This window comes from Hemitrygon akajei, chromosome 4 (genome assembly GCF_048418815.1).
Source record: "Hemitrygon akajei chromosome 4, sHemAka1.3, whole genome shotgun sequence".
Lineage (NCBI taxonomy): Eukaryota > Metazoa > Chordata > Chondrichthyes > Myliobatiformes > Dasyatidae > Hemitrygon > Hemitrygon akajei.
In genome coordinates, this window is record NC_133127.1 from 50,862,899 (window position 1) to 50,886,278 (window position 23,380).

Sequence of the window (23,380 nt, forward strand, 5' to 3'; positions counted from 1 at the left end):
AGGGAAGTTACAAGCTACTGATTGTGGTGAGTGTATCTGAAAAAAGTGTGAGTAAAACAGTAATTTTTTGTTTTGTGTTTAATGCTGTTTTACATTTTCATTTTGCCTGGAAATTCAATGATTTAACAATGAATTTCACCTGAGTTATGCAATGGAAAATCAAATATTTTTCTAGACTTTCTACATCAGGGTTACTTGAAATAACATTTCTTGTCCAATACCATTTATGGAGCCTTGCTGGTGAATTTGAACCACGTTACAACTGAAATAATCATTATTATGTATTCCCAACATAGAGTTGGAGTAGTTAAATCAATAGTTTACCTTCATGCTTTGACATTCCATTGACTAATCCCCAACACTCCACCCCCCACCCCGACAACCTCATTTTCCCTGATTATCTCCTCTCCTCTTTGCATCACAATGCCTTTAGTTTCAAAGTAAATATGCAAAAAGAATAGGTCTAGTCCACAGATTGAGATTCTAAATTGGAGAAAGGCCAACTTGACGGTATCATAAATGATCTGGCAAGTATTGATTGGGACAGGCTGTTTTCTGGCAAAGGTGTACTCGGTCAGTGGGAGGCATTCAAAAGTGAATGTTTGAGAGTACGAAGCTTGTATGTGCCTGTCAGGATAAAAGATAAAGACGACAGGTGTAAGGAACTTAGGTTTTCAGGAGATATTGAGGCCTTGGTTAAGAAAAAAAGGAAGTGCATTACAAATATGGGTATGTAGGAACAAATGAGGTGCTTATGGAGTATAAGAGAACACTTAAGAAGGAAATCAGGAAAGCTAAAAGAAGGCATAAGGTTGCCAAACAGACAAGGTGAAGGAGAATTCTAAGGGATTCTACAGATATATATTATGTGCAAAAGGATGGCTAGAGACAAAATTGGTCCTCTGGAAGACTAGAATGGTAATCCTTGTGTGGAGCCAAAAGAGATGGGGGAGATCCTAAATGGATTTTTTTTGCAACTGTATGTACTCAGGAGATGGACGCAGAGTCTACAGACGTGAGACAAAGCTGCATTGACTTCCTGGATGTTATACATATTACAGAAGTGGAGGTGTTTGCTGTCCTGAGGCAAACCAGGGTGGAAAAATCCCCTCGCCCTGACAAGATGCTCCCTCAGACCCTGCAGGAGGCAAGTGCAGAAAGTGCTGGGGCCCTAGCAGAGATATTTTAATCATCCTTAGCAACAGGAGAGGCACCAGTGGATTGGAGGTTGGCTAATGTTGTTCCGCTGTTTAAGAAAGGTTTAAACATAAACCAGGAAATCTTAGGCTGATGAGTCTGACTTCAGTAGTAGGAAAGTTATTAGAAGGTATTCTAAGGGACCGGATGTATAAGTATTTGAATAGACATGGACTGATTGAGGATAGTCAGAATGGCTGTGTGCATGGTGGGTCATGTCTAACCAAACTCACGGAGATTTTCAAGGAAGTTACCAGGAAAATAGATAAAGACAAGTCAGTGGATGTTGTCTTCATGGACTTCAGCAAGGCTTTGACAAGGTCTCGTATGGGAAGTTGGTCAAGAAGGTTCAGTTGCTTGGCATTCAGGATAGGGTAATATATTGGATTAGACATTGGCTCTGTGGGGGAAGCCAGAGAGTGGCAGTAGATGGTTGCCTCTCTGACTGGAGACTTGTGACTAGTGGAATGCGTGGGGATCAATGCTGGACCTGTTGTTGTTTGCCATCTATATCAATGAGCTGGATGATCATGTGGTTAACTGGATGTGCAGATTTGCAGATGACACCAGGATTGGTGGTGGAGTGGACAATGAGGAAGGTTATCATGGCTCGCAGAGGAATCTGGACCAGCTGGAACAATGGGCTGATAAATGGCAGATGGAATTTAATGCAGACAAGTGCAAGGTGTTGCACTTCAGTAGGAGCAACCAGGGTCAGCCTTACACAGTAGTGTACTGAAGAGTGTGGTAGAGTAAAGGGATCTGGAAGTACAGGTCCATAGTTCATTGAAAGTGTTGTCACAGGTAGATAGAGTTGTAAAGAAAGCTTTTGGCACATTGGCCTTCATAAATCAAAGTACTGAGTAAAGGAGATGGGATGTTATGTTGAAGTTGTACAAGATGCTGGTGGGGCCTAATTTGGAGTATTGTGTGTATTTTTGGTCCCCCACCTACAGGAAAAACACAAATAAGGTTGAAAGAGTGCAGAGAAAATTTACAAGGATGTTGCCAGGACTGGAGGACCTGAATAATAAGGAAAGATTGAACAGGTTAGGACTTTATTCTTTAGAACGTAGAAGATTGAGAGGAGATTTGATAGAGGTATACAAAATGAAGAGGGGTATAGATAGGTAATGTAAGCTAGCTTTTTCCACTGTGGTTGGGTGGGACTATAACCAGAAAGGTGAAAAGTTTAAGGGGAACATGACGGGAAACTTCTTCACTCACAGGGTCGTGAGAGTGTGGAATGAGCTGCCAGCACAAGTGGTGCATGCAAGCTCAATTTCAACATTTAAGAGAAGTTTATATTGGTGCATGAGAGGTAGGTGTAAGAAGAGCTATAGTCCCTGTGCAGGGCAATGGGAGTAGGCAGTTTAAATGGACCATATGGGCAAAAGGTCTTGTTTCTGTGCTGTACTTCTCTATGGCCATTCTTTTTTGTGTTGTATTAATGACTTGGATTTGGGGATACTAGCCATAATTTATGCATGACACAACATTTGACAACACTGTGCACTACAAAGAAGATAGTATTAGATTGCAGGGTATAAAAGGGTTGGTGGAACAGTAAGAATATAATGTTTAACTCAGAGAAATGCAAAGTGAAGATTTTGGTAGAAAGAACGAGGGATGGCGATGCAGAATAAAGGTCACTGTCTAAAATAGGTGCAGGTGTAGAGGGACGTAATTTCTTGTGTGCACAGGTTAAAGTGGCAGACCAGCTTGAGAAAATGGTAATTAAGATAAACGCCATTGTACACTTTCTCAATGGAGACCTAGAGTATGAAAGGTCTCTGTAAAAGCAAGAAAGGCTTTAAAAAAAAAACCCTTGTCCAGATTTGGCTGCAATACTGTGCTCAATCCTGGGAGCCACTTTACAGAAAGGACGTGAAAGCAATAGGCAGAGTCCAGAAAAGTTTTACAAGAAGGACTCCTGGGATGGAGAATGATCGTTACAAGGATAGACTAGACAGGCTGGGCTTGTTTCTTTACCGAAGAGAAAACTGAGGGGATACATGATGGAAGTGTATGCAAAGCTGAGCAGTCTGGCCAGAATGAGAGGCTATTCCCATGGATGGACACTTAGAAGACTAATAATCACAGGGACAAAATAAAGGGAAAGGAATTATGTGTGACGCAAGGAAAAACTTATTAACATAGCCTGATGTTGGAATTGGGAATGCACTACCTGCAGATGTCTGCATGTGCATTAACAAGGCCTTTGACCTGGAGGGCTGGTCTAGAAGGTTAGAACACATGGGATCCAGGGTTAGCTCGCCAATTTGTTCGAAAATTGGTTTAGTGGTAGGAGGCAATGGAGGGTTGTTTTTCAGATTGGAATTTTGTGATAGGTCTTTTGTTCTTTGTCATATATATTAATGATTTGGATGAGAATGTAGGGGGTATAGTTAGTAAACTGATGGTAGACAGTGAAGAAGCCAGTCCGAGGTTACAAGAGGATATAGATCAACTGGACAGTGAGCAGGAGAATGGCAGATGGAATTTAACTCAGATGAATGTAAGGTGATGCATTTTGGTTATTTAAAGGACAGGACATGCACAGTGAATGATAGGGCCCTCTGGTTGCTGTTGAACAAGCAGACCTTGCAGTATAGTGTAAGCATTTTGATGCCTGAACATGGCAATACAAATAGACAGGGTGGTGAAGAAAGCATATGGCATTCTTCCCTTAATCAGCTGAGGTACTGAGCACAAAGTTCAGATGGCTTGCTACTGTTTACAAAACGTTGGTTAGGCTTCACTTGGAATACTGTGTGCAGATCTGGTCCCCACATTATAGCATCAGAACCAGGTTTAATATCACTGGTATATGTTGTGAAATTTGTTAACTTTATGGCAGCAGTATGATGAAATACATGACAAATAAATATAGAGCACAAAAAACTGAGTTACATTAAATATATATGTAATAGGTAAAGTAAAATAGTAGAGCAAAAAAACAGAAATAAAACAGTAGTGAGGTAGTGTTTGTGGGTTCAGTCCATTTAGAAATCGGATGGCAGAGAGAAAGAAGCTGTTCCTGAATCACTGAGTGTGTGCTTTCAGAATGTATAGCTCCTTCTCAGCCATAACAGAGTGAAGAGGGCAAGAGAGCGTTCCAAACAAATTTACAAATATGTTTCTGGGATTGGACAGCATATTTTAGAGATTATTTTTGTTTTCCCTGGAGCAAAGAACTTGAGCATTGAAATAATATAATTGTGAGAGACATAGATAGGGTAGATAGAAGAGTCCAGCCACGTAGGAGTGTATAAAACCAGGTTTAAAGTGAGAAGGGGGAGATTTAAAGGAGATCTGAGAGGTAAAATTTTCTGGCAAAGTATAGTTGGTATCTAGAATGAGCTGCCTGAGACAGTGGTGAGCAACATTTAAGTGGCATCTATTCAGGTGCTTTCATGAACAGGGCCTAGAGAACATGCAACTAATGAAAGCAAGTACAGTTAACACATTTAGGCATAGTGTTTGACATAGGCACAGTGGGCTATAGCTCTTGTTTCTGTGCTGTACAACCCTAAGAGAGTCCACCTCATGATTTTTGACCTTAAATGGGCACTTTTTGCTATTCCATCCTGTGTCAACATCCTATGAGTCATCAGTGTCCAATGGGCGAACAACATAAATACTCCTAACTACAAGAACCAATCAAAGGCTGGACATTCTGAAAGAATGATTCATGTCTTAACTCCACAGACTCTTTCTACAACACACAAGACACAAGCTAGGTAGACAATTGAATAGAAAATTGAAAAGCAAATAAAAAACTGTCAATATCTGAAATAAAAGTAGGAATTGCCACAGGTAATGAACAGATCAGGTAGCATTTGTAGAGAGAGAAAGTCAACATTTCAAGTCAATAGCATTTCATCTTGTGACAGAATATTCTCTACTTGTCCATATAAGTAAAGATTAGTGCTGTTCAGGACATAATCTATTTAACTGGCATTGATCCATACTCGTTCCTTCTATCATTGTCATTGTATCTGCAGTGTTTATCATCTACAAAGTGCACTGCAGCCACTTACCACGACACCATCAACGGCATCTCCCAAAGATAAACAAAACAGAAAAATATTATAAACACAAAAGATTCTGCGGATGCGGGAGTTCCGAAGTAACACACACACAATGCTCAGCAGGTCAGGCAGTATCAATGGAGAGTGATAACCGATTGATGTTTCGGGCCGAGATCTTTAATCTATGTGTCGGGTCCTGATCAAGGATTTTAGCCCAAAAAATTTAAGTATTTATTCCTCTCCATAGATGTTGCCTGACCTGCCAAGTTTCTCCAGCATTTTGTGTATGCAATCATATTACCAGAGGAAGTACAGTATCCCTTACGATCATCCACAATCCTGATGCCTGACAATCATGCACAAAATGACAGTCAGTTTACGGTTGTGACGTAGGATTCCTGGAACCTTTCAACAAACCATTTTATTAAGTTTTTTTTTCAAGGTCCTGGCATCATAAGTAAGGTTAACAATTAATGCACATTGCAAGACTGGCTAGAGTTCAAAAAGGTGCAACAATGGCACCTGCTCATGGACAAACAAGAATGAGCACAAGCTAGCAATGCACGTAGTCCTTAAGAGAATGAAACATAGACAGTGAAAGATACTAGATGGGTTTTGATGGGCATAAAACCCTTTCTTCACAAAAATCTAAATGTCCTCTATCTTGTAGAGTCACAGTAGGATAAATGAGACAGTCAGATGTGCTGAGCTTTGATGGAAATGTTTGCATACAAAGCCATGCAGAATCTTTCAAGTGCCTTCCATTTTTTTGCCAAATTTCTTAACAGATAGTTCAGGATATGTTTGGAGAGGGTAGCAGGTAAGTGTGAGTTTAGGTTGCTCCAGCAATAAAAAGCAACTGTGAAAAGAGCTCCAGACTCCATTGTAGTTTTGCAACTTAAAGTTGAGACTTGAACTTCATCCTTATCTCTGTAGAATCAGAATGAAGAACCAAACATCAGTGTAGAATAGCTCCAGGGATGAGAGGATTCAGTGCTCAATGCTTAATATTAACTGCAGGAAAATTGGTTTGCTAAAACTATTGGTAATTTTAGAGAATTCTTGACTACTTTGAATGTAATTTCAGGTAAAATTGTATGGGACCACATTGTTCCTTTTTATAATTTCTAACTACACACTAAGAAAATGACAAGCTATTTGTCAGAGTCCCAATAAACCCTAGGAGAATACTCTCTTTGCATCAATTTGCTTAATACATACTGTACACTGAGTCACTGCCACTTAAATCAAAATAGTACTTTGTTCCACCAAGCCCAATTACATAAATGGCAGTTATAAATAGAATCATCTGGTCTTTTGAAAGCCTGCAGTTTGTAATGGGAATCAACTAGGGAGGGAGGTGAGGGTTCCTGCAGTCCCAGGAGAGCAAAAAGATCTAGAGTGGAACTCAGTCAAATGAGATGCAAGCTTTATAGACCGAAACTGAGAGGAGAAAGACTGGAGATAATTTCTTTGATGTACTTTTTATCAAATGGCAGTCATTGTGACGGAGCCAAAGGAGCATACGTTTTTGTGAATAAATTGGAAAAGCTTGCACTGAACTGTGAACTTTGATTTTATGCACTTGGGGTGGATTTGGTCTAGGTGCTTTCAAATCTTCACCACCTTTGTGAAGACTCAATAGGCTGCAGATGCTGGTATATGGAGAAACACACAACCTGGCTCGAGGAACACAGCGAGTTGAACAGCATTTGTGGCAAGGAAGGAATTGTTGATGCTTATGGGTGGAACACTGCATGAGGACAGAGTTCAGAGGGACAAGATGATCAAAATAAAGAGGAGAAAGCGAGTGTGATTGGTGGACTGAGGATGATAGGCAGATTGAAGCAGGTGGAAAAAGGAGAGGGAGTGGGGAGACAGTGGCAGATGGATAATAGGTGGAGGCAGAAAAAAGGAACAAAAGGGAGGCAGATGTGGAAAGGGGAGTGTAAAGGTTGGAGATGCACTTGGTGCTGAAGAGAGATAAGCAGAAGCACAAATGGTTACCAGGGCTGGGATCTGATAAGTAAAGGAAATGGGAACTCAGTTTTATGTTTTTATACATAGTATGTCAGTGTCATTGGCAAAGCCTGAATTTTTATTCATCTATAACTGCCCTTGGGAGGTTAGTGTCAAGGTACCTTATTATGTTGTCAGTATGAAAAAAGTGCTTGTTCACTGAAGGAACAATGAATTAACGTTGATGTCCTGACATAAATTTTCTGAGTATGCCCATAGGAAAATTAATCTCAGGGTTGTATATGGTGACATGTATGTACTTTGATAATAAAATTTACTTTGAACTTTGAATTTTGACGTCCTCTCCCAGGCCATTAGCATAAACTGTGAGAGACCAGTTATACTCTGACAGACCTACTAGCAACAAACTTCTGAACTATGTGACAGGAAAAGATTACTGTGCATACAGTGGAAAAGGTTCAAGGATGTCCTCAAAATCTGCTTGAAAAAACTTTTGGCACGTGACCATTCACAGTGGAGATGGAGAACACAGAAGTCCTGCGTAAGCAGCAGGAGTGCTCTGTCTCAAAAATAAACCAAAAGCCTGTACTATTATCCATCTTCTGCCCCATCTAGTGTGGAAACAAATCCCACTCAATCCAAACAGATTGCTAGGGGAAGAAGTTTTCCATGATGTTATGTTCTAGTACTTGGCTCCAGCAAAAAGAAAAGAATGATGATATTTGCCATTGTCTAGATGGTATGTGATGTGGCAGGAAGTACAGAGGTAATTGTATTCTTATACTTCAGCTGTAGAGGAAAGAATAATGATGGATAATAATAGTAATTAGTAATGTGGAATCTGCTAATGTAGTAACAGGGAACTGCAGACAAAGCCTAAGTAGAGATATGGAATGGAGTAGTGATGACATCTAACTTCCAGGAACTTCATTGGTTGTCTTATAGGGTGCACCCAATTTTGTAAGAGAAAATTGGATTAATTAGAGACATGGAAAGCACCAGCGACAACACTCATGTTTTCAGGAGCTTCACTAATTATGTTATAACGTGCACTCATTATTGTAATAGAAAATCGGATTTGCTGTTAGACCTGTGGATAATCGTTTTATTCTGTAGTCAGGACCTAGTCTGTTATTTAATTAAGTCTTCCCATAACCATCATTCTGTTATCAAAATATAGATTTACTAGTAATATCGTTAACTGGGAATGTAAAATATCCTGCTCAGGTTGATAAGATTTGACTGGTTTATTGGTGCAGACCACTACTTTAATAAATCACCTGTTATTTTAAACACCAACTCTGTGTGATCTTTCAGCTTGCTCCGACACTTCATTTTCATTTGGGATCCATAATTTGGTTTGATGTTTTGACTGATAATCATTGACATAACGACCTAAGTAATTGTTTCAACTATTTAAATGAGATGCTGTCTTGAAACCATAAAAACTGTGAAAGGACGATAACAACTGTAGTGTTAGTGAGAGGAAGACAGAATACAGGGAACTGCACATCAGTGCCTGAAATTTCTGTGCTTGTGCTAATAGAAGCATAAGCTATAAATATCAAAGCAGGCGTTAGTCACTTATCTTCTCGCACATCCTCTGCCAGCCAATCAGATATCTGCAGATCGTTTCCCTTCCTGCACTAACTCCAAACTGCTTGATTCCTTTACTGGGGAAATGTCTATTGATTTCTGGCTTGAATATACCCTGTGATTAAGCCTCCACTCCCATCTTGGGTTGAGAATTCTACAGATGAAGAAATTTCATCTCATTTCAGTCCTGAATGCTGACCCTGTATTCTTAAATGGGGCTTTTGTTCAAGACATCCAGTTAAGGGAATGCATCAACTCCACTTTTACATTGTTATGTAAGAATTTGGTATACTTCAGTGAGATTAACTTTGCAATGTTCCGAAATTTCTCATTTGCAGTGGACCATTAGTCCAGGGCTATTTCTGGGATCTTTTTGTGCCTTCTTTCATGATGAGGCAAAATACTATTTGATTAATTCCATTTATTTACTCTCAATTGGAAATAAGACTATAAGACATTGGAGCAGAATTTGCTCATTTGACCCAATGGGTCTGCTTCATTATTCAATGATGGCTGATCCTTTTTCTCCCCCTTCTCAGCCCCACTACCCAGCCTTCTCCCTGTAACATTTGATGCCATTTCCAATCAATACCCTATCAATCTCTGCCTTAAATACACCCAACAACCTGGCCTCCACAGCTGCCTGTGGTAACAAATTCCAGAAATTCACCACACTCTGACTAGTTTCTCTGCATCTCTGTTTTAAATGGATGCCCCTCTGTCCTGAAGCTGTGTCCTCTTGTCCTAGGTTTCCCCACCATGGGAAACATCCTTTTTACATCTACTCTGTGGAGGTCTTTCAACTTTTGAAAGGTTTCAATGTGATCCCCTCATCCTACTAAATTCCAGTGAGTCCAGGCACAGAGCCATCAAATGTTCCTCATATGATATCCTTTTCATTTCTGGAATCATCATTATGAATGTCCTCTGGACTTTCTCCAATGCTAGTACTTCTTTTCTTAGAAGAGGAGCCCAAAATTGTTCACAATACTCAAGGTGAGGCCTTGCCAGTGCCTTATAAAGCCTCAGCATTACATCCCTGCTCTTGTATTCTAGACCTCTTGAAATGAATGCTAACATTTGCCTTCCTCACCACCGACTCAACCTGCAAATTAACATTTAGGGTGTTCTGCAGAAGGACTCCCAAGTCCACTTGCATCTATTTTTGGATTTTCTCCCTGTTTAGAAAATAATCTCCACATTTTTATCTTCTACCAAAGTACATGACCATGCATTTTCCAACATTATGTTTCATTTGCCACTTTCTTGCACATTCTCCTAATCTGTCTAAGTCCTTCTACAGCCTTCCTGTTTCCTCAACAGTACCTGCCCCTCCACCAATCTTTGTAACATTTGTAAACTTGGCAACAAAGCCATCTATTCAATCACCTAAATCACTGATATACAGCATAAAAAGAAGTGGTCCCAACTTTGATCCCTGTGGAACACCAATAGTCACTGGCAGTCACCCAGGAAAGTACTCTTTTATTCCCACTCGCTGCCTCCTACCAATCAGCGAATACTCTAACCATGCTAGTAACTTTCCTGCAATTCCATGGGCTCTTAAATTGATAATCAGCCGCATGTGTAGCACCTTGTCAAAGGCCTTCTGATAATCCAAATGTACAACATCCACTGCATCCCCTTTATCTATCTTACTTGTACTCTCCTCAAAGAATTCCAACAGGTTTGTCAAGCAAGATTTTCCCTTAAGGAAACGATGCTGACTTTGTCCTATCTTGTCCTATGTCACCAAGTTCTCCATAACCTTATCCTTAACAATTGATTCCAACATCTTCCCAACTACTGAGGTCAGGCTAACTGGTCTATAATTTCCCTTCTGCTGCCTTCATCCTTTCTTAAAGAGTGGAGTGACATTTGCAATTTTCCACTTCTCCGGAACCATGCCAGAGTCCAATGATTTTTGAAAGATCATTACTAATGCCTCCATAATCGCTACCACTATCTCTTTCAGAACCCTAGGGTGCAGTTCATCTGGTCTGGATGACTTATGCACTTTTAGGTATTTTAGGTTTTCAAGCACCTTCTCTCTTGTAATAATAACTGCACTCTTCCCTCACACCCTTCAACACTTGGTACACTGCTGTGGGTATCTTTTATAATGAAGACTGATGCAAAATACTCACTTAATTCATCTGCCATCTCATTGTTCCCCTGTTATTATTTCTCCAGCCTGGTTTTCTAGTAGTCCTATATCCACTCTCATCTCTCTTTTTTTTTTATATACTTTATCTATCTGCCTTGATATTGTTTGCTAGCTTGCTTTCATATTTCATCTTTTCCCTCCTAATGATTCTTTTAGTTGCTTTCATGTAGGTTTTCAAAAGTTTCCCAATCCTCTATCTTCCCACTAATTTTTGCTTTGTTGGATTTCTCTTTTGCTTTTACATTAGCTTTGACTTCCCTTGTCAATTGTACTATTTTGCCATTTGCGTGTTTGATTTTGGAATATTCCTATCCTGCATTTCCTCATTTTTCCCAGGAACTCAAGCCATTGCTGCTCAGCATCTCCTTCCAATTTACTTTGGCCAACTCCTCTCTCATGCCACTGTAATTTCCTTTACTCCACTAAAATACTGCTATGTCAGACTTCACTTTCTCCCTATTAAATTTCAAGTTGAACTCAATCATATTGTGATCAGCCTTCTAAGGGCTCCTTTACCTTAAGCTCCTAATCACCTGAGGTTCATTACATAATACCCCATCCAGTATAGCTGATCCCCTAATAGGCTTAATGACAAACTGCTCTAAAACGCCATCTCTTAGGCATTCAACAAATTCACTCACTTGAGATCCATTACCAACCTGATTTTCCCAATATATCTTCATGTTAAAGTCTCTGAAGACTATCATAACATTGCCCTATTGACATGCCTCTTCTAGTTCCTGTTGTAATCTGTCGTCCACCTCCCAGCTACTGTTGGGAAGCCTGTATATAATTTCCATCAGGGTCCTTTTACCCTTACAGTTTCTTAACTCAACCCACAAGGATTCAATATCTTGCAATCCTAAGCCATAACTTTCTAATGATTTGATGCCATTCTTTACCAACAGAGTCATGCCACCTCCTCTGCCTACTTTCCTATCCCTCCAATACAATCTGTAACCTTGGACTTTCAGCTCCAAACTACAACCATCCTTCAGCCATAATTCAGTGATGGCCTCAACATCATACCTGATAATCTGAAAAGGTGCAACAAGATCATCCATCTTATTTCTTATACTCCACACATTGAGATATAACAGTTTGAGTACTGTATTTGCTATCCTTTTTGATTCTGCATTCCTAATGCACTGATACTCACCTTGCTGGCTGCAATATTGTCCTATCATCTGCCTGCCCTTCCTGACAGTCTGATTGCACATTATCTTTTTTTTTTAACCATCTGTCTTATCCGGAGTCCCTTTACTTTGTTCCCATCCCCCTGTCAAATTAGTTTAAACCCTCCCCAACAGCTCTAACAAACCTGCCTGTGAGAAAACTGAACCTAAAGCACTCTGCATCAGCTTCTCAGCCACACATTTCTCTGCCTGTTTCTACCCTCACTGGCACGTGACACAGGTAGCAATCCAGAAATTACTATCCAGGAGCTTCTGCTTCTCAGCTTCCTGCCTAGCACTCTAAATTCTCCCGTCAGGACCTTGTTGCATCTCCTTCCATGTCACTGGTACAAATATGTACCAAGACATCTGGCTGCTCTCCCCCTCCAAAATGCTGTGGACATGATCTGAGACATCCCTGACCCCGGCATCTGGGAAGCAACATTCCATCCGGGTGTCCCGTTCACATCCACAGAATCTCCTGTCTGTTCCTCTGACTACTGAGTCCCCTATCACTACCGCTCCCCTCTTCGCCCTCTATCCCTTCTGCATGACGGACCCATGCTCAGTGTCAGTAACCTGGTCTCCATTGCATTGCCCTGGGAGGCCATCCCCCACAACAGTATCCAAAACGGTATACTTATTATTAAGGGGAATGGCCACAGGGTGCTCTGTGCTAACTGCCTATTCTCCTTCCCATTCCTTCTCCTGACAGTCACCCAGCTACCCACCTCCTTTGCCTGTATTTGCATTTGGCCTGGCAAACTTTTGCTTTTTACATGTCTATAGAAGATGTTTCAGTGCTTTTATATTTCTTGCTGATTTAATCTCATATTCTACTTTCTCTGTCAATTTCTTCTTCATGCTTTGCTGATTTCTAAAATACTTCTAATTCATTCTCTTATGCTTTATTCTTGGCAACTTTTGTAATTGTTTTCCTTGATTTAATATGGCCTTCAATATCTCTTGTGATCCGTGGTTGGATCACTTTTACCATTGTGTTGTTGTGCCTTACAGAAATGCATATCTGTTGTAAGGTAATCGGTGAAAGATCTCCTTTCAACAGCACAGTTGATAAAGCTTCCATCACTTGCTAATGGCTAAGGGTAACATGATCAATTGGATTTGTTCTATCTTTTGTACATAGTTAGGCTGCTTTTCATGATGTCAATTAGATTCCAATGTTGGAACAAGTAGAGTAGAGGTGTGGCTATGTTGGGAAGTTAAGTCCTCATTGTTAAACTTAGAATGTTTCTGGTCAGGTTTCAGCACTCATCCTGTGTTTTAGTATGTAGGGTGAATCAAACTGGCTGTAAAACTGACTTGTAACATTAATTTGCAGCTTCCAGCATAGTTTTCCTTCGTCCTCATCGAACCTTCCTGGCGGGTGGGTGGTGGTGAGTAGATTGTAATGGTAAATTGCAGGATATACCTCACATGCCTGGCAGCAAACTCCTGAACTCTGGCACAGGAAAGGACTACCATTGCAGAAAGTGGAAAAAAAATCCAAGGAAGTTCTCAAGGTCTCCTCGAATGAAATGAAACATCCCTATCACAAGGAAGGTACACCAGCATCTTTACTTTCTTAGAAAATCAAGGAGGTTCTGTACGTCTCCGAGCCCCCTAACAAACTTCTGTGGGTGTAGTGTTGAAAGTATCCTGATTGATTACACTATGGTATAGGACAGTAATTCAAATGCACAGGAGCATTTAGAATCTACACAGAGTAGTGGACTCAGCACAAAACAGCACGGCAAAATCCCTTCCGACCATCAGCTGCATCTACATGAGGTGCTGCCTCATGGAGGCAGTGTTTGTCATCAAAGATCCCCACCGTTCAGGCCATGTCATCTTTTCATGGCTACCATTGGGTATAATGTAGAGATGACTGAAGTCCCATATCACCAGGTTCAATAGCAGCTACTTCCCCTCAATCAATCTGACCTTGAACTAACTTGCAGAACCTGCATCACTATCTCAGTATAGTAACACTATGACCATTTCATCTTTCTTTGTGCTAATTATGATCTTTCTTATATAGTGTGTGCATAGGTTATGCTTAGATAGATAGATAGATAGATAGATAGATAGATAGATAGATAGATAGAAAGATAGATAGATAGATAGATACTTTATTCATCCCCATGGGGAAATTCAACTTTTTTTCCAATGTCCCATACACTTGTTGTAGCAAAACTAATTACATACAATACTTAACTCAGTAAAAAAAAAATATGATATGCATCTAAATCACTATCTCAAAAAGCATTAATAATAGCTTTTTAAAAAAGTTCTTAAGTCCTGGCGGTTGAATTGTAAAGCCTAATGGCATTGGGGAGTATTGACCTCTTCATCCTGTCTGAGGAGCATTGCATCGATAGTAACCTGTCGCTGAAACTGCTTCTCTGTCTCTGGATGGTGCTATGTAGAGGATGTTCAGAGTTTTCCATAATTGACCGTAGCCTACTCAGCGCCCTTCGCTCAGCTACCGATGTTAAACTCTCCAGTACTTTGCCCACGACAGAGCCCGCCTTCCTTACCAGCTTATTAAGACGTGAGGCATCCCTCTTCTTAATGCTTCCTCCCCAACACGCCACCACAAAGAAGAGGGCGCTCTCCACAACTGACCTATAGAACATCTTCAGCATCTCACTACAAACATTGAATGACGCCAACCTTCTAAGGAAGTACAGTCGACTCTGTGCCTTCCTGCACAAGGCATCTGTGTTGGCAGTCCAGTCTAGCTTCTCGTCTAACTGTACTCCCAGATACTTGTAGGTCTTAACCTGCTCCACACATTCTCCATTAATGATCACTGGCTCCATATATTTATTCTGCAATGCTATCGATCTGATGCTTTGTATTTGTGATGCTGCTGCAAGCAGGTTTATTTCATCTGTGTGTACACATACTTGGGCACAGGACAATAAATTCGACTTTGACTTTGACAACGCTTCGGCTTTTGATGATGCTCCTCGGAGTTTCATTTGCTGCCAGATGTATTCTGAGTCTGTTCAAGTTACCACTGAGACGGTGACACATAAATCGATGGAGAATGTCTACAGAGTGAAGGTGGGAGATTGTTCCCACAATGACTTATCTTAGCATTGCTGTCACAGGCTGATGCATCTGCCAGTGGTGAGGAGACAGGCAAAAGGCTTTATCCTTCTCTCAGTACCTGCCTCAGATTAACTATGCCACTCGTGTCTTTTACAATCTGATAAGACAGAAACATCCCTGGTGAGAGCAAATTCTGTGCCCTTTAATGTTTCCAGCACTTCCTCTATGTGAGAGGTTACAGGAAAACTTATGGTGAGTCAAACATGGGCAAGGAAAACTCCTTCCAGTATACCCCCCAGCCCCTTCCTCGCTCCGTCCCTGTATACTACTGTGACTCTGTGCTGTCACTGGGGACAATAAACCCCCAAATTATGAAGGAATATTCTGTATGAATCTGTAAGTTTGATAAGTTAGGTTCTTGCTTAACATCTGTTGGACACTCTACCAATTTAAGTTCCTGTAAAGCAGAAGTTCTCAGCCTGGGTTTCCTGAAGTGCTCAGTTAATGGTAGGAGTCTATGGCATGAAATAAGTTGGGAACTGCCGCTGTAAAGAGATCTTCATGCAAAGACCTTTTCAAGATTGGCTGCTTTGGGAACAACTTGCTCACACCCTACTGAGTGGCTAGGTTGATGATGAATGGTCTGTCCAGCTTAGTTTTGTTTTAACCCAGCAATGATAGTACACCATGAGTGGCTTGTTATGCTGTTAATTGACAGTGTATTCATTAACCAAGTTACTGCAAGCTTAATATCAAAAAAAGACTAGACCAGGGGTCGACTGGGGGGAACCTCTAGTCAAATTGCTCTTGGTCCTGACCAAGGCAGCCACTCACAGGTCCAGGGGATGGATGGACTGTCAAGGGTCCTGCCTGAGCCGATTGCCTGCTCCTATTCTGAGATTGCATCTGTGCTTGTGTGTCCCTAGAGAAGGAATGCATGGTATCCTCAGGTACAATGGAGGATGTCCAGGACCAGTGGACGCCTGACGGACCCAAGTGGATTCTGCATAGTGATGACCGTGTTATTTGAAACTGTAAGTAGTATCATGAAGTACTGTATTATTGTATTCCTGTAATCACGGAATAAACTACTGTTAGAAAAGAAAACAGACTAGATAAAGACTACTTGGCAGATTTGCTCCTCAGAAAGAAATGGGCGAAACAAAAGTGTTTTTTCAGTAACTGGTAACTTTATTGCTATCATTATTATTTTTAAACTACCGAAAGTTAATAAATGAATACAAATTCCATTGCTGCTAAGGAAATTTAAACTCCATTTTTCCTTTCTTAAATAAGGGTCTGGATTACTAAGGCTATAATTTAATCATTGCTGAAGTGCATGGCTGTGCAATAGAGTATACTGGTATAGTAGAGCCATGTACTGTCTCTCCAGTGGCTTTACTTGGTTAGGAGTTTGAGGAGGTTTGGTTTGTCACTAAAGACTTAACAAATTTCTATAGTTATACAGTAGAGGGCATTCCGACTGGTTGCATTACCACCTGGTATGGAGCCCCTAATGCACAAAAGACAGCAGAGTGTTAAAGACTCTGTCAGCTCCATCACAGGAACAATCCTCCCCACCATTGAAGATATCCTCAAGAAGGCAGTTTCTGTTATTAAGGACCCTCACGGCTGATAACATGCTTTCTTCTTGTTGCTACCATCCAGGAGGAGTTACAGGAGCTCAAAGATCATTGTTCAATAATTTAGGAATAGCTTCTTCCCCTCTGCCATCAGAGTTCTGAGTGGTCTATGAACTCACGAACACCCTCATGTTATTCCTTTTTATTTACAATATTGATTTATATCTGTTTTGTTTTTTGTTTTTGTACTGTATTGCAAAACATAAATTTCACATCATATGTCAGCGACAATAAATCTAAATCTGAATCAGGTGTGGTTCAGAGTGACTGTATTTCACCTACCTGAAGGATATATGCACAAGACTCACTTTGGAAACATGTCCAAAAGTCAGTTAGACAATTTTAAGGAAATGATGCATTACTGGAGGTGTATTTCAATTGGACTCTGTAGTAGGGTTCTTGTATATTCTACTGAGGAAGAAGGAGTTATCCCTGGTGCCCTGACAAATATCTACCCCTCATTCAGCATGCTAACAACAGATAGCTAGGATGAGCAAAAAAGCCCTTCCACTATTTCAGAAAATGCATCTTTAAAGTTTGAAATTCCTTATTTTGATGAAACTTACTCCATATTCTCCAACAACTAGTGACACAAGTTCCAGCTACTAGATGGATTTTAGGTTCTGTGAATTCCAGTTCTGTGTTTGCAAGTTTCAGAATTCATCAATCTGTTCCTATGGATTTGCTACAAATGAAACAAGTGGGATTTGGCTACAGTTTTTCCTCACAGTACCACACTCGTGTACTTCCTAGACTTGTTCTTCTAGGCATTAAGAGAGGATGGATCTGAAAAAAAGTGTTGAAAATAATTTTGGTGACATGTTGGGTGCAAATGGTAAGTTGTATGAGCACTCTAAACAAAGCACACTAATAATGAAGATTCTGGTCAAGTTCAAAGTTCAAAGGAAATTTATTATCGAAGTATAAATGTGCCATGCTTGTGTGCTTTTCCATTCTTAGGCTTTGCTTTATCCAAGGTTATGACACGTGTTATCCCTCTGCATGACAAGCAGCATATGCAAATATTCACAATAAAGGATTTGGGTCCTATTGAGAACTGACAGAGTAACACTGTTACTGTGGCAAAATCCATGAATAGCATAATGGCTAGGAACACTTGCAACACTGCAATTATTGCCTCGTCAACAAATTGCTTCAGGGCAAATTGATTTCCTTGTGATGCTTCCCATCTCATGATCTAAAACCAGAATAATTCCCTGAATGAATGGCTCTTTAGTATTAAGGCAGAACAGTAGTCTTTGATTTTATTTTGGCCTTGCTTTGAAGGGAATTGATTTGCTATCACTGATTTCTATGTATGAAGTAGCTTTCTCACTGGGTCTGAAATTGTCTAAGGAGAACCTCATTTTTTAGGCAGTGAATTACCTTGACATGAGGCCACTGAAATGTAGAAGTTTGCAGAATTCTTCCTGAGATATTTCACAGTTATCAATGCCATTCGCATCAAACATGCTATTGCTGTCTCAGGGAGGACAATGGACTGCTGGCTCATTTGGCTAAACTGCATACCTTCATTTAATCAAAGAACACAACTCTGGATCACAATCATCTTCTTATTAAAATATCTATGTGATGCACCATCAATAACTCTCGGAGACAGGAGGCGAACGATAGGCTTTTATTAGCAGCAAAAGGGAGCATGGCATCTCAGAGACTGAGGGAGGAGCAGTGCCTCCAATTGCCTTTATACAGGGGTCTGTGGGTGGAGCCACAGGAGCAGTCAGCAGAGGGGTGTGTCCAGACAGATATACATAGTTTACCACACTATGCAACTTTTATCACTAGACAAAATCATTAGGAACTAGTACATATAAAATCAACATATTGGAGATATTGTGGATTGGATAGTCGTTGCCAAGAGAAACAGAATTATTCCTTCACCTTGTTTTCCTCTTATTCTGCCCTCAACGATCTCCTGATATTCCAGTGAGTGCATTATTTTTGGAGGTACTGGAAACTGCAGATGCTGGAATCTAGAGTGCCTCCCAGCCTCTGTCTCTATTCCTGTGCCTTTCTCCCCGGCTCCACCTGCCCATCAATATCTCGTGCTGAAGGTCTCATGGTCTCACTGGGAACCACCTATAGGTTGCCAGCTCCTGCCTTACCCCTCTTCCTCACCTCCTTATACTAGCTCTCTCTCTCTGTCTGATATAGGGTCTCTACCTAAAACATCAATCATCCCTCTGCCTCCATGGATGCTGCCTGACCAGCTGAGTTGCTCCAGCAATTTGATTTTTGTTCTACAATTTTTTTTGCTACTTGCCTCTTTATAGCAGCATGCACATAGGATGAGACTGTCGATTCTTGTTCCTGCCAAATTCCAAATTGAATCAAGGTTCCCACCCCTAATGGACCTCTTCCTTTCCCCATATACATACTGGAAATCCGTCACTTCACTTCCAGTGTTTAAGATCTGTATGTGAACTTTCTTACTAAACACAAACGCTCATGCCTTGGGATTCCATGACACTTTCAGTCCACCAAATCCAATCAGTAACTCAACAACCAACATCTTCAAGTGTACTTGTGCTGTTAACCTTCTTCAGAACCGTTGAAATTCTTGCAAATGATTTTTTAAATTAGTTTCCTTCAGAGTGGTTGCAAATGTTAAAATGTTTCATATGATAACACTGTTGATTAGTCTTTATAACTGACAACTATGTCATCATTGCCTTTATATCAAACACACACACACACACACACACACACACACACACACACACACACACACACACACACACACACACACACACACACACACACACACACACACACACACACACACACACACACACACACACACACACACACACACACGTCTTTTTCAAGATATTGCCCGCTTTGACATTGAACTAATATGGTACTGACTCATCTGGTTCAGAGGAGAGCAAGGTTATTAATGGGGGATTAATAGGCAGCACAGCATGGAATCTCTGTACAGGATGTCAAAGGGTAGGTATGAGGTTGAGCCCCATCATTATAATTCTCTGCTTGGTGAATTCCCAATCAGGCCAGTTTCTGGAGGGGATTGAAACCATCTGGATAGGAGCTGTAAGTAGGCAGAGATACAGGCACATCTACTGCATGCATCAGGGGTGAAGGCTTTTTAAAAATGTATTAACATTTCAAAATAAATTGGGTTGATCATTCTGTGAGTTGTGCAATAGAAAGCACAAAATGCAGATACCTAACCCCTCTCAATAACGTATAAGAGAACATAGACAGTTCTGTGTACAATCCCATTCCATAATACTTAAGAGACAGAGTGCAAAACACAAGAGAGAATTATCAATGCCTAGCTGAATTAATGTTAACTGACATTTGCTCTATTAAGAACATTCAATGAGAAGGCATAATGAGGCATAAGTCACTTACCTTTTGACCAGAAAACTTGCAGGTAGAATTAATTCACTCATTATCAGACTTGCTTTTCCCCAAAAATATAACAGTCCATTGAATGGAAGCAATACACGAGAGCTGAAGCAAAGGGGAAAATTCCTGTTGAATTCACACAGCTACAGATAGTTCGGTGTTGCACCCAGATATATCTCTAAAGGGGTGGACAACAAGCTTCTCTTAAAAATATTCCTTAATATGATAAAAACTGATCTTAAAAGTTGAGGTGGTCTTTAGAGTGTAAATCAGACAACGAGGCTGATCTCAGTCCTTACTGTGTTAGGTCTAACTTCGAGAGAATTTGTTAAAGTAACACTACCGAAGAAAATACTTCAGTCCGAGGTTCAAATGCTGACAGAATGAAAGAAAGACTTGCTTTCAGCTCAGCTGCTTCTGAAAGCAAACAATTCAAAAGGGATCCCATTGCAACTCAGCACTGCCCAGATTCTCACACCGATTTCCCAGTGGGACGCGGAAGAAACCGCAGACCCCAGCCCTGGCCAAACAGGCTGCTGAGGAAAGAGAAAGCTAGCCCTATTTTCCTTTCAGTATTGCGTCAAAGGCTCCACTGTGTAGCAGTAACGGTGAATACAGTTCTCACTGCAGCTTCAAACTGTACTCTGCTGCTGTGCCCCAAGAAGCTGGCTACTCACAGGCCTGGTCTCTGCGGAGCCCAGCTGTATACGTCTCATTGATGGAAGGCTAGTCTGCATTCAGCCCGCACGTGCAGCACATAAGCACAGCAATCCTCCTGGTCACTGGACAAAATGAATCCCAAAGCCTCCCCACAGGGAATAGTTGCCCAAGTTGCAGGCTCCCGTAAACAGAAGCTCCTTATGAATTTCAAAAGAGTTTGTGGCCTGATGCCACTTACCGGTATATCCATGTGATAAAAATGTCACTTGAACTCATTTTGGAATCTGCCACTGTTTAGAAGACACATTAGGAATCTTCTTACTGCACTTAAAGCCTTAAGGGAAAGGTTTTAGGTGGCAAGTTACCTTTTTAAAGGAGTTCAGGATCACAAAGCTGTTGTGAAATTCATGGAAGCAATTACAACTCAGCCCTTTGGCTAAGATCAAGTTTTAGCACTTGAAATTTAAAAAATTTGCTGCTATACTAGTCAAAGGAAAAGTACCGCAGTCATGTTGCACAGACACATTTCAGCCGGTGTACGAGTTTGCAAATATGTTAGGGACACAGACACAAAGCAACAATAGGGAGGCCAATGGGACATCTGGTAAAGATGCAGTCTCAGGGCTCCAGTGACACTGTGAGGATACATCTTCATCAGATGCTCCATCGGTAACAACTGGCCTTTGGTGCTGTCTTTGTGGAGTTTGCATGTTCTCCCCGTGACCATGAAGCTCCAACTTCTTCCCACATCGAACATAGAACAGCACACATCCCAAGCTGTTGTGGTGAAATAAATAAGCTAATAACACACAAGCTCTTAAGCCTTCACATGGTCTAAATCCCTCCATCCTCTGTATATTCATGTGCCTATTTAAGAACCTCTTAAGTACCTCTGCAGTATCGTCCTCCACCACCTCCACCCAGGCACACACCACTCTCTTGCAAAAGCAAAAACCTGCCCCAAAAAACAAGAACTTTCCCCTCTAATATTATACATTTTGACCCTGAAACAAAATTACCAGCTATCTACTCCATTAATGCCTCTCATAATTTTATAAGCTTCTAATAGATCTCCCCTCAGCCTCCACAGCTCCAGAGAAAGACAATCCTAGTTTATCCAGCCATTTTTTAAATTTAAAAAAAACCTTTATTACTGGAGAACATGGCCTTGCTCTTCCTACATTTGACTCTGGACTACACTCCAGTAGAAAAGTCTCATCGACCTTGACCACTCCTCAGAGAACATGCCCTCTAATCCAGGCAGCATGCTGGTAAACCTCTACATCCTTCCTGAAATGGGGCAGCCAGAACTGCATGTTTAAAGAAATGTGGATTGAAAAGGTTACATGTCTACTGTAAATTGCCCCTAGTTGGTAGGTGAGTGATAGAATCTGAGTGAAATCGTAGGGAGTGAGGGGCAGGGAAGTTGCAGAACTAGTTCTCCCTTTCTCTTTTTTCCCCTCTTTCTCTCAGCACTTTTCATAAGTTTTTTGTCTTACATAGTTTTGATGTCCTTTATTACAACACTTTGAAAATACAGTTACCACATTGAATGATGTTTGTGTATTTTCTGACCAATGGACAAAATTGCTTTATCAACATGTGCAAATAAACAGGACTTGTTCATTATCAGGGACAGCCCATAGGTGACTCGCTCTGCTAATTCGTGGATTTTCCATCAGGAGAGACTAAACAGACTGAGTCTACATTCTTTGGTGTTTTGGAGAATGAAGTCTGACCTTTTTGAAACATATAAAATGATAAGGGAGCATGATAGGGTAGATGTTGAGATGTCTTCATTAGTGGAAGAATCTCCAGTGAGGGATATGCTTTCAAGATGAGGGACCTATCATTTAAAATTGAGGCAGATGGAAATTTCTTCTCACAGAGAATGCTGAAGCACTGGAATTTTCTGCCACAACGGTTGTGAAAGCTTGCTTGTTAGAGTATTTAAAGTGGAGGTAGAGACATTTAGGGAATGAGAGTTATAGGGATCTAACAGGGATTGAGCCCTTGGGGTAGATTAGCAAAGATCATAATGAAAGACCGAGCAGGCTTGGGGGGGCCAAATGGCCTACTCCTGCTCTTATTTTCTTGAGTTCTTGCTACTAAGTATGAAGAGAAAGATGTTAGAGGTTAAATCCTACCTATCCTCCAAAGAACTGAATAGTTTAGAATTGAAGTGATACCTCACAATTAAAATGTAATCCTTTTATATTCATTATTATGCTTGAGAAATGAATAATTATAAGGTAGATTTTTCTAAAGGCAACCTGCCATTGATTCACACACGCGCTGTCTCTCCTGCATGCCAGTGTTGTTGATGTAAGCCCACATTAAATAAATGGCTATGTTACAAAAATGGAGCACACATTAATGTATCACAAACACATTAACCTCACCATTTGAAAGTTTTAACCTTGACCTTAGTTTGGAGTCAAATTGCATATCCTGGTAAAGCAGGCCAGCAGATTG

At 40.7% G+C, this 23,380-nt stretch overlaps 1 protein-coding gene across 4 annotated transcripts in view; it reads right to left on the minus strand.

Moving 5' to 3' along the window:
* The window catches only part of LOC140726324 (chondroitin sulfate N-acetylgalactosaminyltransferase 1-like), a 186,964-nt gene extending 165,953 nt beyond the window's left edge, over nt 1-21,011 (minus strand). For 3 of the 4 annotated variants that reach the window (XM_073042558.1, XM_073042562.1, XM_073042556.1), the window contains exon 1: nt 20,249-20,529. The gene's annotated coding sequence lies outside the window, so the exon portion shown is untranslated. Of the gene's footprint in view, nt 1-20,248; nt 20,530-20,922 lie in introns of those variants that run through there. The other variant, XM_073042561.1, reaches the window with a different exon arrangement.
* Between the last annotated feature and the right edge of the window lie 2,369 nt (nt 21,012-23,380).